We start from the raw sequence: 14,909 nt of genomic DNA, 5'->3' as shown, positions 1-14,909 counted from the left end.
AGGGTCAGAATCAGGTTTGTTATCACTGACTTGTTGTGAAATGTGTTGTTTTGCAGCAGCGGTACAGTGCTATACAAAATACTGTAAATTACAATAAGAAATATGTACAGTCTGTATTATATATACAGGCATCTGATGGCAGAGGGAATGGGGCTATTCCTAGAACATTGTGTGTGTGCCTTGGGGTCCTGTGCCTCCTCTCTGACACCAGTAATGAAAAGAGACCATGTACTCGGTGGAGGTGATTAGTAATGATGGATTCCACCTTTTCGAGGCATCGCCTTTTCAAGGTGTCCTGGATGCTGGGGAGTTTGACACTCGCAATGGAGCTGGCTGAGTTTACAGCTCTCTGCAGCGCTGTGACAGTGGTCTCTCTGCAGCAGACGGTGATGCAACCAGTTAGAACGCTCTCCGTTTTACACCAGTAGAAACGCTGCCCCAAACGGCATTTCCCTGCTCACGTATTAACAGCAGAAATTCTGCAGATGCTGGAAAATGCTGGGGGAACTCGGCCGGTCAGGCAGCATCTATAGAAATGGATAAACAGTCAATGTTTCAGGCTGAGACATGAGTGTGGCTCCTAGCATGCCATCTCCTTGGTCTTCTGGCTGTTAAGGGACCCTTCATCAGGACTGGAAAGGAAGGGAGAAGAGGCCAGAATGTCTTCCTCCTTCCTCCACACGTGCTGCACTACCAGCTCTGAACTTTCAACAATTTGTTGTTAGATCTGACAAAGCTTCACCAGTGCATCTCTTCGTGTCGTCTGTTTTATCTGGTGCTCCCGACGTGGCCTCCTCTACATTGGTGAGATCCATTGTAAATTGGGGGACGGCTTTATCGCGCAACTCTGCATCATCTGCCAAGATCAGAATTTCCTGGTGGCCAAACATTTTCATTCCGAATCCCATTTCTGTTCTGAAATGTCGGTGCATGGCCAAGGTGAGGGCTGAGGAACAACACCTTATATTCCATCTGGGTAGCCGCCAACCTGATGGCATGACATTAATTTCTCCTTCTGCTGATCCCCCCCCCCCCCCCAACTCTTCTATTCTCCTCTCTGGCTCCTAACTCTTTTCATCAGCCTCTCACCACCTCCTGGTGCCCCACCTTCTTCCCTCCCTCCCAAGATCCACACTCCTCTCCTATCCGATTTTCTCTCTTCCACCCCTTTTTCTTTCCCACCCACCCAACCTCCTATCACCTTCTAGCTATCCTCCTCCCCCTCTCCTCCACCTTTTTATTCAGGCAACTTCCCCCCCCACCCCTGCCCTGAAGGAATGTCTCAGCCTGAAACATCGACTGTTTATTCATTTCTCTAGTGCTGCCTGACCTTCTGAGTCCCTCCAGCATTTTGTGCATGCTGCTCTGAATTTGCAGCATCTGCAAAACCTCTTGTGTTTCTGATTGCTGCCAGTTGCTGGTTCCCCTGAGACGTGATGGTGATACTTTCTGGACTGCTTATGTGACTAAGTTTCATTTGAAAACTCTTCTTCATAGATAAATAAATGTCAAATTCTTTTCTTAACTTTCTGCAGTTTCTTTTTAGCTCCCTGACAATTCCTATGGGACTCTGATTTGCTGTGAGTGGTTTCATCATCAAACATATACAGGATATGTTAAAACTTAATTGCATTATTTTCTTGTCCCACTCTATCCACATTTATTTAAATGTCTTTCACTGTCTTGGATTTCTAGTCCGAAGAAGACCTGTGATGTCTGGGAGTTGCTCTGTCCATGACACGAAGGTTATGAGACTGCCCCCCTGGAACTGAATACTGAGGCTTTGGGCCTTCTCTGAGCTGTTCTGGGGATTTGGATCTAAGAACTCAATTTGGTTCGGAATGCTGTTGTTGCTGGCTTCTACAGTTTGCATGATCTGTTTTATTGTGTTTGATTTGTTCGCCCTGGGCGCTGGTCTTATTTTTTTTAATTCGGTTCTTTTGGGTTCCTTGCTTTGTGACTGCCTGTAAGCAAACATATCTCAAGGTTGTATAATTTATACATTCGTTGATAATAAATGCACTTTGAATCTTTGTGTCTGTACTCCAGCCAATGAGGTATTCAGTTTTACTTAGTCGCTCCGCTCTGCCTGTCTGGACTTCGGGAGTCCAGACACTAAATTTGTAATTTAGTGTTACCTGCTCACATTGCTTCATAATATTTTGTTGTCTTTAACGCGACATGTTCCATATCGCTCACTTCAATTTCTTTAGCCAGAGGGAGGTGAAACTGTAGAATTCATTGCCGCAGAATTCTGTGGAGGTCAAGCAGAGGTGGATAGTTCTTGATTAGTAAGGGTGTCAAGGGTTACAAGGAGAAGGCATCATCCAGATTGAAATGGTGGAGCAGACTCGATGGGCTGAACGGACTAGTTCTGCCCCCCATCTCTAATGGTCTTATTCTCTTTATTTTCCTGTGACAGTCCTGAATGCAATCTCTTAAACAGACTTTGCAGAATTGTTTTGTACCATGCTCAGAAAATGTCACATAGGTTCCCAGCGGGTTCCGTCTATTGAGTTGTGGAAGAGTGCAGATGCTGGAATTTGGAACAGACAACCAACTGCTGGGGGATCGTTACTGACTCAGCGATTGGCTCAGTGCATGGAAACCTGGGCCTCTGTACCTCTCTCTGCTGCTGGATCATTCATTCCTTTATTGAGGGACTGCAATCGGTTTGGATCAGCAATGACATCTCCTCAAAGACAATGCAGACCCACCTCAAGGATATGTGCTTATCCCACTGCCCTGCTCTTCTGTACAGTCTTGACTGTATGCTCAGCACAGCTCCAACACTGTCTGTAAATTCGCAGATGACACCACTGCGGTTAGTGGGATCTCAGATGGTTGGCTGGTTGAGTGATGTTGCAATGACAACCTTACAAACGGAACTGATGATGGATGTCAGGAATGTGATGTCGGGTGAGCACGCAACTGTCTTCTCTGAGGGATCAGCAATGGGAGTGAGCAGCTTCACATTCCTGGGTGACAGCATCTCAGAAGATCTATCCTGAGCTCCACACATCGTGCATTCAAGAAGGCACACCAGTGGCTCTGCTTCCTCAGGGGTTTGAGAAGGGTTGCTATGTCACCAAAGAATATTACAGGTTTCTATATCTGTATGGTGGAGAGCATGTGACGAGAGTCCTTGACGAGGATAGCTTGGACCCAAATGCTGGAGCCTCTGAGGCTGGAATCGAGATGCGGTCTCAAACAGGATCACAAAACAAAGACTGGACAAAATCACTGCTGGCTTATGATTGAACACTGAAGCTATGTTCAGGTGCTCCTTAAATACTGGATTCTTGGCATCCAAAACATGATTATCAATTAACGGGAATATCCTAAGCCCTTAAAGGTTCAGCTATCTGGACTTCGGACAGTTAGAGCGTTTAAATCTCGGAAACGAACACACGGTTGGGAGCACCTCGTAACAGAGCATACCAAAGGTGGTGACAAGTCAGCATTTAGGAGGGAGATTGAAAATCTGTCTGAGTGATGCCGTGACAACAGCCTCTCACTCAACTTCAGCAAGACCAAGGAGCTGATTATTGACTTGAGAAGGAGGAAACCAGAGATCTGTAAGCCAGTCCTCATTGGGGGATCAGAGGTTGAGTGGGTCTGCAACTTTAAGTTCTTTGGTGTTATAATTTCAGAGGACCTGTGCTGGGCTGAGCATCTAAGTGCAATTATGAGCTAAGTACAGCAGCACCTCTGCTCATTAGGGGTTTGTGAAGATTCGGCATGGCATCTAAACATTGATAAACTTCTATAGATGTGTGTGGAGAGTATATTGACTGGCTGCATCACAGCTTGGTATGGACACATCAATGCCATTGAATGAAAAATCCTACAAAAAGTAGTGGATACAGCCCAGTCCATCATGGGATAAAGTCCTCCACACCATTGTGCATATCTACATGGAGCATTGTCACAGGAAAGGAGCATCCATCATCCAGGGGCCCCCAGCGCCCAGGACACGCTCTGTTCTCACTGCTGCCATCACGAAAAGGTACAAGTCCCACACCACCAGGTTCAGGAACACTTCTTATCCCTCAGCCATCAGGCTCTTGAATCGGAGAGGATAATTTCACTTACTCCATCACTGAACTACGAACTCACTTTCAAGGACTTTTCATCTCATATTCTCAATATTCATTGTTTATTTACTTGTTATTATTATTTCATTTTTTTCCTTTTGCACTTGCACAGCTTGTTGCTTTTGGCATATTAGTTGTTTGCCCAGGCTGTTGGGTTCAGTCTTTCATTGGTTCTTGGATTTGCCGAGTATGCCCGCAAGAAAATGAATCTCGGGGTTGCATATGGTGACGTGTATGTAATTAGATGGTAAATTTACCTTGAACTTTCACGTCTGGTTGCATCACAGCTTGGTGTGGCGTCTGCAGTGCCCAGGAATGCAAGAGGCTGCAGAGATCTACGGCCTCAGCCTCCCCACAAGGTGGCATCTCAAGAAGCTGCTATCCAACTCAAAGAACCATCAGCATCCAGGATATGCACTCTCCTGTTCCCTCCGTCAGGGAGCCCGAGGAGCCGCGTTCAATGATTCTTCCCCTCCATCATCAGATTTCTGAACAGTCCATGAACCCATTAGCAGTACTTCATTAATCCTTTTCACTTATGTAATTTACTGATTTTGCATCTTTGCACTGAACTGCTCCTGCAAAATAACAAATTTAATCTCTTATAAATTAGTTGTAACAAATCTGATTTGATTATTTTGTTGCTAGCCTCATTTTCAAATTCCTTCAGTTCTTTGACCCTGCTTCTCTCTGCAGTTTCTTCTGGTCTCACAAACGTCTCAGGTTTCCACACTCCAGGTTTGACCCCGTGCATATTCCCGGTTTTCTTCTATTTATTTTTCATAAATGGGCCCTTCTGGCCCTTCAAGTCGCAACACCCAGCAACCCCTAAATTTTTAAAATCCTTTCCTGATCTTGGGATAATTTACAATGACCAATTAACCTGCCAACCAACGCATCTTTTGAACTGTGGGAGAAAACCTATTTGGTCACAGGGAGAATGTACAAACTCCTTACAGGCAGTGGTGGGAATTGAACCTGGGTCGCCTGTACAGTAAAGTGTTGTGCTAACCTCTACACTACCTGTATTCCACCTTCCTCAGCCATGCCTCCAGCAAAAGCCCCAAGATGTGGAATTACTTTCCTAAACCTCACTCTCTCTTTACATTGCTCTCGTTATTCGTTCAAGATATTCTTTAATAATGATAATAATAACTTTATTTAGAAATCACTTTTCATGCAGATGATGTTGTTCAAAATAACTTGCAATGAAGTAGAAGTACAAACAAAAACATTTGACCTGGGTTTTAGTTCTCCTGCTTTCCTGAGGTGTCAAACATTGTTTAGTAACATGCCTGAGAAAACTCTTGGGATAGATATCCTGCAACATGCCATGAAGGTTGGTGGTGTTGGGAACACTGCAGCAGGTTAGAATGCAATATAAACAGGATGCAGAGCTGGGCACGGAAGTTGCAGAAAGGCTTCAATCCAGAAAAACACGTTGGGAGGTCGAACTTGAAGCAAGGTCAATGGTAGAATTCTTAGCAGTGTGGAGGAAGAGAGGGATCTTGTGGTCCAAGCCCATAAAGTTGCTGCACAAATCGATAGGGTAAATAAGACGGCGTGTGGTGTGTAGTAGGCTTTCATTTGTCTGGGGACTGAGTTCAAGAGCTGCGAGGGAATGTTGCAGCTCCATACATCTTTGGTTAGAGCACACCTGGAGTATTGGGTTCACTTCTGGTCACCTCATTATAGCAAGGAGGTGGGAGCTTTAGAGAGGGTGCAAGAGGAGATTTATCAGCATGCTGCCTGGATTAGAGAGCATGTCTTATGAGGAAAGGTTGAGTAAAGTAGGGCCTTTCGCTCTGGAGTGAAGAGGACAAGAGGTTACCTGATAGAGGTGTATAAGATTATGAGAGGCACAAGTAGAGAGGACAGCCATTATCTTTCTCTCAGGGTGTGTAAGAGGGAAGGACTACATTGATTGTGGAGTAGATTTACATAAATTGGCAAAACACTATGGGTTGAAGGGCCATACTGCTCTATGTTCTATGATGGTAGTTGAATATTACTGTCAAATGAGGGCAAAATCAGGCATGCATTCTTCCCTTGCTGTCGATGTGGGTTAGATGAGGATTGCTTGAGTAGAGAGGACTCTTACCATCCTTGACACTGGTTTTCACACCTTTATAGGTCAGCTGAAGAAGCAAATACACTTCCTGAAACAGCTGGCTCAGTAATGGTGAATGGTGGAGATGCTAAAAAGTCAAGCATTGCTATCTTCTAATAAGGTCATTCATGCTGTACACAGCACCCACAAGTTCGCCAGTTAAGCTTCCAGTGGGAGTTATTAATTTAAGATGAATTTTACAGTCAACAATCCAGCAATTAATTGCTCTGCAAAAGAGTCATTTGGCAGATTTTAATCACTGGTACCCTGGATGCTATTAACTCCATAAGTAATTATGTCTTTTCATGTTGCAACTAACTGTAACTTTGTCAATAACTACAGAGTCATAGAATTAAGAAGAGTAGTATATCAGATTAATAGCATGGAACGCTGCCAACTACGCCTGATATCCAATTTTCCCTTCGCATTTTGGAACATCAGTCATAACAAGATGTTTGACATTAATTAAAAGGCAGTCAAGGCTGCATGTGATCGTCAGCTGTGAGAATATAAAGTTGTCAGCCTTGACAATTGTCCCTGTTTGACGACCTTTATCTGCAGTGTTTATGAATTAGTAACAGTGACACCTAATAGCACTGAGTTTCTGAGTAACAAGACAGTACATTTCATCAGCAGATTCCTTAGGGAATGTGTGCAAAAAGGAATAAGGACAGGGAGGAGCCACCTGCTTATCAGGCAATTGTCAGCAGTGATTCTTCTAACCACATTCATTACAACATTGGCATCTTGAAGTTCTTGCTGGTGTAACCTATGTATCAAGATATCTTCTGTTTGTTATGATACTTCACAACCATTGAGCACATCTATAGGAAACGCTGTTGCAGGAAAGCGGCCTCCATCATCAGGGACCCCATCACCTAGGCTGGGGGTCGGCAACCCGCGGCTCCGGAGCCACATGTGGCTCTTTTACGTCTGTGCTGCAGCTCTCTGTTGCTTTGGGAAATAATTGGTCAATATTTAATTAAAATGTATTTTATGTTAGTTTGTTAGTTTTTGAAATGTAATTCTAAATTTGAAGATTATGGTGATCTTGTACAATCTAAATAAGACGTTGTGGCGACACATTTCCTGACACATCCGAACCGGCTCACAATTAGCCAGCGTTCAGGCTAAGGGAGATAGCCTACGGAGGTTTGTGAATACGTGTCTTTTGCAGCATCCGCGCCCATGGGGGGCGGGTTGAGGGAGGCTTAAAAGCAAGGCTGTTTAGTTCGAATAAAGCTATCTTTGACTGCAGTTTACTGACTGCGTGTAGCACACCACTACAACGTGTTTTTATCGCTGGCTGTCCAGAGGGGAGGTGCTGAAACGCTTTGTCGCATGTCTGGAAGAAGTGAAAACTTTCCTGGGCAGCAAAGGGCCCAACTTTCCTGAGCTGGAACAGCCAGAGTGGCTGGAAAAGCTACACTTCATGGTAGACATGACAGCGCACCTGAACACGCTGAACACAGCTCTTCAGGGGAAAGGACGCACAGCCCTGCACATGTTGGAGGATGTTTTGGCATTCGAGCGCAAGTTGACAGTGCTTGCCAGAGATTTACAGAAAGGCACTTTGACTCACTTCCCCAATTTGAGAGAGTTCAAACAAGGTCACAACATGATAAATTCGGAGTATTTACATTCTGCAATCATCGCAATGCAAACATTGTTTTGGAAACGCTTCTGTGAGTTCAGAGAGGAAAAAAAACACATTATCCTTCCCGGTCACTCCCCTAAGCATCGATCCATCCCTACTGAATACGACTGCATTGTCAGGTGTGAGTCAACCTGACCAAGTATGATAAATATTTTCATTGCCTATTATTTTACGTATATTCGTATGTTTTCATTGTTCAGTGAAATACTTTTATTTTTCAGGTTGACAGCTGGCTGATGTTATTTTTGGTTTGCTGCTGGCGGCAAATTTAAGTTTGGCGTTTTTCATAAATACAAGAAGGACTCAAATAGACATTGAGTATTTTACTTAAAAGTAACCTTCAACCCAACGTCTTTTTTTCGGAGTTCAAAATGTTTTTGTTGCATGCAGAAATGTAATTTCGTTTTCTCTGCAGGAGTTCATCAATTTCATAAATGCAACACATTATAGTTTGTTTATACATAGCATAAAGGCAAAACAAAACGTTGTATGCAGTGTTATTTCATTTTAAATGTCAAACGGGAAACGGGTCCAAGTGGCTGTTTCAGTGGTAAAGGTTGCTGACCCCTGGGCAGTCAGAGTAAGTGCAAGAAACACATTAGAATCAACAAAAGACCACGCCCTACAGGACAGACAAACAACCAGTGTGCAAAAGACAACAAACTCTGCAAATACAAACAAGGAAAGGGGGAGAAAAGAGAAATAATGTGTACCTGCTTCCCGACGCTGCTCTCCTGTGATGGCATTCCGTGCAGACTACATCCTTCCCAAAGGAGGAGAGGGAGGTAAGACCTTGTGAGTGGAATCTATAGCCACAACTCATGGAGTAAAAGAGGTTAATCAGGCCCAAACTAGAAGAGCTCAGAGATCTCAAAGGGTTGGGGAGTAATAGTGATTGCAGGGATAGGAAGGAATGACACAAAGGAAGTTTGCTGTGAATTTTTACTCAAGGTTAATGGAATAATTTATTAATTAAAAAATATTGTTTAAAACAACATTTTCCTTCCTTTTCCTGTGCTGCCCTCTTGGTCCAGTTTCATTTAGTCCTTGCTGAGATGGTTGTCAGAGGTTTGGAATTTTTATCTGCTTTTGAGTATCTTTGGTGATTCATGCGTTCTCACAGAAAGGAAAAATTAGAAGGAATTACTTCTCATTAGCTTCTCTCTTGTGTAATCTCTGCATTGAGTTATTCCATATATTGTCCCCGGCCTGTTGTCCCTGAAACCCCTGTCAATTATTCCTCATGATTGCTCATGTTATGTTGTGGTATTGCTTCTCATAATATGTTAATTATTTCCTGTGGAACTTCCCTGCATTCCTCCATAACTCCCAGTAGTTGTTTTCAATTGACGTTTATTCCTTGTGCAATTTGGTTCTGGTCTCTTATTAAATAACAACAGAAAGGCTCGCAGCTCAGCAGACCAGGCAGTAAGTGTGGAGAGAGATACGGAGTTAATGTTTCGACAGAAATATTATTCCCTATAATCAGTCAGTGTGTAATAGATGGTTTTGCAAACCTCTGTGTATTTCCACATGTAACTGGAATGGAAAATGATTTTTATAGTACAGAATTTCCCCACTTTTGAGTAAGATGATAAAACAGCTTATTCTGCCATAGTGAATACGTTGACTCTCAGATTTTCTCCCATGTTTTTGGACTGTGTTTCCTATCTGTGGAATGCGTTGTCTGTCCTTCATCAACATGCTCAGTTAGAGTAGCTTTGTCTTTTTAGGCCAAGCAGAGTCACTAGACACTTCAGGGTGGATGAAGGTGGTAGGGAATATGTAGCTCAAATCTGTTGATGTTGGTGGATATTTAAAGGAGTCAGAAAGACAAGCTCACAGTGTTGCTAATTGCTTTGCACTTGTACTGGAAGGTAAGGTATAAATTCAATTTAATAGTCTCAGATTGCCCTCAGCAGACCTGTGCTGTACTATTTACTTCTGAAACATGGATGCTTTCCAGATACACAGATTTTTCAAATTTTTCGAAATTTTCTTCGTTCTCAGAAGGATCTTGGCTCTATATCGCTTGAGACTAGTTCCTTCCACCACCTGCCCAATTTTAAAGGTCAACTTTCTCAGCTGCGTCGGTAAGCTCTGGGTTCAGTGGAGCCAAAGAGATTGTGGGATCTAGCCTTCCCCAAGAACCTGGAGCATTAACCATGTCTGCGGCCCTGCCTTACTTGGAGGCCAGGCACCTTTCATGCAAGGTGTTAAACACAAACGCCATTGCACTCTGGAGTGGCTGTAAGGAAATCAATGGCACCATACTGATACTTGGGTTCAAACTGCTGTATAATCCCTTATTGCTATTTATCCTTGAAGTGTTCTTCAAGTAAGGCACTGGCCACCATCATCTTCAATGTCCCATATCCATGCTTCACCCTACTTCTAACAAATCATAAAACCAGTTGCACTTAAGTACTTCCTAATCAGTACATGTGCAAGAATAGCTTTTGGGAAAATTAAGGATATTTTTAATTATTATTATGGGATGCTCCTAACAGCTGCAGTCCCAATTCAAACTGCCTTATTGAAAGTATTTTGCCACGACCTATTAAATTTATTTTTAGAAGTGCTGTGCTGAAGTCCTTACTGTTCTCACCGCCCCCCCCCCCCCACAGTACAGGACCCCCCAAACAGGGTGAAGGCAGTAATTATAGAGAAGAATTCTATCAAAGCAGAATTCAGGCTGTTTTCACCATGCTGCCATATGTTGGGAGATTGGATTGGCACAGTCTGAAGCTCCACTGGTAGTTCTCAGTTGCCAGTGAAAGTCAGATTTGAAAGCAGAAATGCCATCTGTTTAAAGCTTGCATACCACCCAAGACTTGACAGTCCTGCCTCTGTGGCTGTTAACCTGCTAGGGGTCCACAGCTTGAAGCTTGGTATGGTATGCATCTATTCCAAGTCGTAGGAGGCTAACAGCATGAGATATGGAGGTCATAGAACCTATCAGCTTCTAATTGCTGGTTTCCAATCTCTGGCTCACATAATACTCCAATAATTTGTATTTACATTGTACCTTTAAGGCAGGAAAGTGTCTCTGGGTTCTTTACAAGCATGTAATCAGATAGAAATTGGCATCAGGCCAGTGGATCAGATACAATACATCTGGCACAGTAGAACCCAAGTCCATCCACATCACTGCACTCTACCTAGAGTTAATTTAACTAATTCCATCCTGATTGTGGCCCTCTGTACAATGTTTCCATCTCCCTTCATTTCAAGTGTAATAACTCCAGATTCTATACTCTGAATATCATTCCTCCAGGTCTACTCACTTCACTAGGACTTCTTCTTGCCTCCTTACTACATTTCCTCCAGATCTCAAGGGTAGTGCAGGTTAGTAGGCTAATTGGTCTCTATAAATTGTCCTGGATTAGCAGGTGCGGGGTAGAATCTAAGGGCAGTTGATAGGAATGCGCGCCGAATGAAATGGGAGTAGTGAAGCAACAGTGTAAATAGAAGTGTTATCTTCAGCACTAATTCCACAGGCAACAGGACTGGTTCCAAGCGATACGTCTCCAATTCCTAAAGAACCTTGCACCCCACGTGGCCTCTCCACATACACTCCCCTCCAGTGTGACCCTTTCTGTGGCTTGCTTATTGCTACTATTTCTCAGGCTACATTCAGTAATGTATGTACCTATTCTTTTGTTCACTCATTATGTGGGGTGTCATATGATGTGGGAAAACATGGTGACCATGATTGTTCTTGGCAAATTTTTCTATAGAGGTAGTTAGCTATTGCCCTTTTGGAGATTGTCTGCCTGGCATCAGTGGTCGTATAACCAGGACTCGTGATATTCATCACCTGCTCCCATAGCTTCCAGTGACCCTGACTGGGGGACTAAGCAGGTGCTACACCTTGTTCAAGGTGACCTGCAGGCTAGCGGAGGGAAGGAGCACCTTATACCTCCTTTGGTAGAGACCTACCTGCACCCCATCACCTTGTGTACCTATTAGGAAGATCAGAGTATAATGTGAAAAACTTGTCTGAATTTTATAACACAGACAATGTGATCTAATGTTAACAACTTGAGGGATTTACAAAGATGGGGAAAATTAGGTCAACAGGACAGAATAAAGAGAAGAATGCAGAGCCCAATGCATCTAAAGTTCTCTGCAAAATTCTTAGGCACATATGTAAAATCCAAGATGGCAGTGTGACGCAGCTTGCAGTGGCCACTCTGGAGCTGATTATCTGTTATTTGTGAAGCGGGGTGCCGTTCACAATCATAATCGGATGAAAACGGACGTGGGAGCACAGAGGAACATCTGGAAATCTACAGGAAGACCTTCTTCGTTGCTGCTGATGCTGTGAGGTCCGGGTCTCTGCTGGGGAGAACGGGCCCCCAGTCCTCGGGGTCGTGTTGCCAGTGGCCGGTGGCGGGGCCGTCTTAATACGGTCGGCAGAGAAGCTGTGCCGGAAGGGATGGTCGTCGGCTCGGAGTTTCGACGGACTCGGAGTCCGCTGCGGTCAGGTCGCTTTTGGTGTGTGCTGCGTCTGCAAGGCTGGGTTTGACGGAGCTTTCATTGTGTGCTGTGTCTGCGCGGCTGAGCCGGGCGGCACCGTGGAAGTCCATAGCGGGGGTATTCCCTTCTGTTGCCGGCGTGGGATGGCGAGTTTGTTGGGACCCTTGTGGGAACTTGTGGAAACTGTGCGGTGATTTCTTTTGAACTTATAGTCCTTTAACATCTTTGGACTATTTTTACTGTGCCCATGGTCTGTTTTTTCATCAATTATGCTATTGTTTGCACTGTTGTAACTATGTGGTTTTGTAGCTTTAGTTTTTGGTCTTGTTTGTCTGGTGGATTTGGAGCTCCTTTCCGGGGAACGTGCCAGACGGTAGCACGATATTAATACGCAGCAGCCTCTCCGGACTCTGGATTGGGGATTGCCAAACGTTATGTGGATTTTTTGGTGTTGTCTGTTTTGTCATATGCTTTTGTGATATCATTCTGGAGGAACGTTGTCTCATTTTTTAACTGCACTGCATTTGTGGTTTCTAAATGACAATAATCTGAATCTGAATAGCTAGGGTGCCTAGACTTTTCAACAGTACTGCAGTAATTTTATGTATTGCATTACACTGCTGCCGCAAGTAAACAAATTTCATGATGAGTGTGAGTGATGATAAACCTGACTCTGATATGGGGCTATATTGTGAACTGAGAGGGGGAGGCTAATCATGGTTGGAGAAAGGGCAAAGGAGACGGGAGGCAGTGGGATGCATTACAAAGATATTCTGTAATGATCAATAAACCAATTGTTTGGAATCAAATGACCTTGCTTTGTGTCTAAGGGCTGGGTGTGTCTGCACCTATGCCACCCACCCATTCCACCCTGGCACTCCTCTCTGCCACCTGTCCCACACCCATCACCTGGCACTACACGCTTGCCATTCCCAACATCCATTGCTCCCACCAGCTTTACAAACTCTCTCTCTGCTCCATGTTGACAAATGCAGTACTGGGCAAAAGTCTTAGACCCCTAGCTATATATGTGTGTGCCTAAGACTTTTGCACAGTACTGTAACTATGTTATCACCCCTCTGTGTAATATTTGTACTTTTTCTTGGTCATGTACATCTTTTTAAATTAAAAAAAAAACAGTGCAATTGCTATATGTCTTGTTTCACATAGAATGCACCATCAAATCACTCCATTCTGTTTCCTCTTTAAACAATCCACCATGAAATGTGGAATGTTTGGCCACATACAGGAATTAGACAGCTGGGACCCAAAGCAAAACTAAGTTACAATGCTAAACAAAATGTTTTTAAGAGTTCTGGCTAGTACATACAGTCCATACACTCAATGGCCACTTTATACCTGTACACCTGCTCATTAATGCAGGTATCTAATTAACCCAATCATTTGGCAGCAACTCGATGTATAAAAGAATGCAGACATGGTCAAGAGGTTTTGTTGTTGTTCAGACCAAACATCAGAATGGGGAAGATCAAAATGACTTTGACAGTGGAGTGATTGTTGGTGCCAGATGGGGTGGTTTGAGTATCTCAGGAACTGCTGATCTCCTGGGATTTTCACACACAACAGTCTAGAGTTTACAGAGAATGATGTAAAAACAAAAAGTGGGTGAACACACCTTATTAATGGGAGAGATCAGAGGAGCTGACAGGAAAGCAACAGTAACTCGAATAACTGTGCGTTACAACAGTGGTGTGCTGAAGAGCATCTCCAAAAACATGTTGAACCTTGAAGTGAATAAAAACACAAAATGCTGGCAGAACTCAGCAGGCCAGACAGCATCAATGGGAGGAGGTAGTGATGGGAGGAGGCCTGCTGAGTTCTGCCAGCATTTTGTGTTTTTATTTATTTCCAGCATCTGCAGATTCACTCGTGTGCCTTTGAACCTTGAAGTGGATGGGCCACAGCATCAGAAGACCACAAACGTACACTCAAAGGTCACTTTATTAGGTACAGGAGATACCATTGAATGTATATTTACCATTCTAATTTAGTTGCTCTGTTTGAACAGTTAGTGTATACTGTGGTATTCAATATAGCAACTAAGGCTCAATGGTTTGCATTCACTCCTCTCACTGAAGTGAGCTAACATTCCAGCAAAGCAAACATTGGACTGATGGCCATTGCTCAATTGGATTATTAAATCATAATCTTTCTATCATATATTCATGTTTTCTGCTTATCCCAAAATGCTTTTGATTAGCAAAAGTTTATCAATTATAAATTTAAAGTTTACAATTCAATTGGCATTTCCAGAAAACAATATCCACTTCAATGCAGATAAAAGGTCTGGAACAAAAAAAGTTGTCGATCCATTTCTCTCTAAAGATGCAGCCTGAACGTTTGAGTTCTTGCAGCATCTTTTGTGTTGCTGCAGACTCCAGCTACTGCAGACTCTTGTATCTCCAGTTCCCAGGTTTTTGTCCATGCACAGATTTCTCGTCCTGTTCCCATGGAGAATTTGGTAAATTCAATGACAGTCAAGTGAGTTTTTCTTTTAGAAGTAAATGACTAGGATTGATTTTATACATACCATTTGTAATTA

The 14,909-nt window shown here is 43.4% G+C and overlaps 1 protein-coding gene and 1 long non-coding RNA gene across 2 annotated transcripts in view; one reads left to right on the top strand and one right to left on the bottom strand.

The window, feature by feature from the left end:
• Positions 1-14,909, top strand: part of LOC132383580 (exostosin-1-like) — a 321,695-nt gene that overhangs the window by 103,881 nt on the left and 202,905 nt on the right. The window lies entirely within an intron of this gene.
• On the bottom strand, positions 1,941-8,692 carry LOC132383582 (uncharacterized). The gene is made up of 3 exons (XR_009508729.1): positions 8,578-8,692; positions 4,355-4,675; positions 1,941-2,254 (listed from the first exon to the last, which is right to left on the bottom strand). It is a non-coding gene; the product is annotated as an uncharacterized LOC132383582 (long non-coding RNA).

Source organism: Hypanus sabinus, chromosome 30 (genome assembly GCF_030144855.1).
Source record: "Hypanus sabinus isolate sHypSab1 chromosome 30, sHypSab1.hap1, whole genome shotgun sequence".
In the NCBI taxonomy this organism is placed as follows: Eukaryota; Metazoa; Chordata; class Chondrichthyes; order Myliobatiformes; family Dasyatidae; genus Hypanus; species Hypanus sabinus.
This window is presented reverse-complemented; position numbering and strand designations above follow the sequence as displayed.